Consider the following 3,078-nt stretch of genomic DNA (forward strand, 5'->3'; position numbering starts at 1 on the left):
CCGTGTCTCCACTCGCCTCGCCACCCAATTCCCAAACCCGCCGGGTCTGCCCACCTCTAAGTAGTCCGCGTGGGAGTCCCTTTGCTGCTCAGCGTGTCCCGCAGAGTTGTGTTTTCACTGCCGTGGTTTGCGCGAGCTAATTCAGTGACTTCCTTACTGCAGCCATTTTCCTCCTCCAAATACTTTTAGACAAGAAAAAAAACTGCACTAGAACCAATTTATCATCTTCTGCATCTTCATCTTCCTCCACCTTCTCATCCTCAGTCTTCCTCCTCTTCTTCCTCTTCCTTTTTCTTCTTGCTCTTTTCAGCCTTGACAACTCCTTTTTTCCCCGCATTAGACTTTCCTTTAGCTAGGTATGCAGCAATATTCTTTTCATATTTTCCCTTTAGCTTAGCAGCCTTCTTTACATAAGGCTGCTTGTCATCTGCAGCAGTGTTATTCCACATTTGTTCCAGTTTCTTTAAAGCATCACCAATGGATAGGCCTTGATGCTCTCCTTTCATTTTTGGGTGATGCTCAGAACAAAACCAGAAAAAGGAAGAAGGAGGCCTTTTGGGTGTATTGGGATCCTTGAAATTCTTTTGGTTTCTCCGTTAGGAGTAATATAAGTTTTCATTTCTCTTTCATAACAGGTCTTGTCCACCTTTGCCATGTCTTCAAATTTCCCTTTTCTTTGGCATACATGGTCTTCCAACTCTCTGAGCATTTTTGAGAAAACTCTGAGAAGTTGACTGAAGCATCTGGGTGCTTCTTCTTGTGCTCCTCCCTGTGAGTTTGCACAAAGAATGCATATGATGACATTTTGCCTCTCAGCCTCTTAGCATCTCCTTTGCCTATGTTTAATTATTTTTCCTCAGCGAGTATAGAGCCACCCACACTTGCCCCGGAGCTGTGTCTGTGGAGCTCAATGTGCTGCAATGGCGGTCTTTTTCTTGTTTCTTGAGTTAGGCCTGCATTGCTATGAATTTCTCTCTTAGGTCTGCTCTTGCTGTGTCCCATAGATTTGGGGTCATTGTGTTTTTATTTTCATTTGTCTCAAGAAATCTTTTGATTTCTTCCTTGATCTCACTGTTGACCCATTCATTATTTAGTAGCATGTTATTTAGCCTCCCTGTGTTTGTGTCTTTTTCATTGTTTTTTTCCCATGTAATCGATTCTAGTATCATACCATTATGATCAGAGAAGAAACTTGATATGATTTCAATTTTCTTAAATTTATTGAGACTTTTTTTGTGGCCTAATATGTGGTCTATCTTGGAAAAGTTTCCATGTGCACTTAAAACAAGGTATATTCTGCTGTTTGGGGGTGAAATGCTCTAAAAATCTCAATTCTGTCCATCTGGTCTAATGTATCAGTTAAGGCCACTGTTTCCTTGTTGATGGACTTCTGGATGACCTATCCATTATTGCCAATAAGGTGTTACAGTCCCCTACTATGATTGTATTACTGTCTATCTCTTTATTTCAGTCAACATTTGCTTTATATATTTAGATCCTCCTATGTTCTGTATGTAGATATTTATGAGAGTTATAGCTTCATGTTGGATTGATTCCTTTATCATTGTGGAAGGTCCTTCTTTGTCCCTTGTTTTAGCTCTTGTTTTATAGTCTATTTTGTCTCATATAAGTGTTGCTGCCACAGCCTTTTTGTTTTTCAATTTCCACTTATATGAAATGTCTTTATCCATCCCTTTACTTTCATTTCAGTTCGTGTATGTCTTTCATTCTGAAATGGATCTGTTGTATACAGTGTATGCATGGGTATACACAGGTATGTATGAGATTTTTAAAATTCATTTGCCCTATGACTTTTGATTAGAGCACATATTCCATGTACACTTAAAGTAATTATCAGTAGGTATATAGTTATTGGCATTTTACTGTTTTCTGGTTGTTTTTGCTGTAATTCTGTGTTCATTTCTTATTCTCTTGCTCTCTTCTTTTGTATTGATTAATGATTTTCTACAGTTTTGCGTTGCGATTCCTTTCTCTTTATTTCTTGTGTATCTCTTGAATAATTTTTGGTTTGTGATTACCATGTGTTTCATATATACCAAGCTATGTTTATAGCAGTCTAATTTAAGTTGATGGTTGCTTAAGTTTGAACACACTCAAAAATCTCTACAATTTATACTCACCCACTCTATATTTATTTTTGTCATTATTTTTTACTTATTTGTGTATTCCTTAATATATTGTAATTACACAATGATCTTCCCACTTTTGCTTTTTAACCTTTGTACTTGCATTATAGTTGGTTGAATCAGTGCTTTTGGTGTTTGCTTTTTTCAGTGAAAATTTCTTCCTATATTTTCTTATTTATATTTTTATCTTTTCTATTCAAAGCATTTTATTGTAATACTTAGAGGTGATAAACTTTGGCAGCTTTTACTTTTCTAGAAAATTTTATCTCCTTTTTGATTCTAAATGATAGGCTTGCTGGGTAGAGTAATCTTGGTTATAGGTTCATACTTTTCATCAATGTAAATATTTCATGCACTCTCTTCTGACCTGCAAAGCTTCTGTTCAAAAATCAGCTGACAGTCTCATGGCAGCTCCCTTGTATGTAACTAACTGCTTTTCTCCTGCTATTTTTAAGATTCTTCCTTTGTCTGTAATCTTTAGCATTTTAATTATAATGTGTCTTGGTGTGGACCTTTTTGGATTCATCTTGTTTGGGACTCTCTGTACTTCCTCAGCTGGCATATCTGTTTCCTTTGCCAGGTTAGAAAAGTTTTGAGTAATTATTTCTTTAAATGGATTCTCAATCCATTGCTCAGCCTTTCTTCTCTTTCTGGTACTCCTATCATGTTAATATTTGTACATCGATGTTGTACCAGAGGTCCCTTAAACTATACTTTTTTAATTCATTTTTTTGCTTTTCTGTTTTCCACTACCTTGCCTTCCAGATCACTGATTTGATCCTCTGCATCATGAAATCTACTATTGATTCCCTTTTTTTTTTTTTTAAGCTGAGCCATCCTGCTACCTGCTCAGCTCAGGCTGGACTCGAACCGCTGTTGCTCAGAGCTCAAACTCTTGAGCGAGCTCTTAACCAACTGAGCCACTCGGCCG

At 37.1% G+C, this 3,078-nt stretch overlaps 1 pseudogene; it reads right to left on the reverse strand.

The window, feature by feature from the left end:
* Positions 1 to 136: 136 nt before the first annotated feature.
* LOC109376892 (putative high mobility group protein B1-like 1) overlaps positions 137 to 3,078 on the reverse strand; it is a 16,569-nt pseudogene continuing 13,627 nt past the window's right edge.

This window comes from Hipposideros armiger, unplaced genomic scaffold, assembly GCF_001890085.2.
Source record: "Hipposideros armiger isolate ML-2016 unplaced genomic scaffold, ASM189008v1 scaffold_1231, whole genome shotgun sequence".
NCBI classification, from domain to species: Eukaryota; Metazoa; Chordata; class Mammalia; order Chiroptera; family Hipposideridae; genus Hipposideros; species Hipposideros armiger.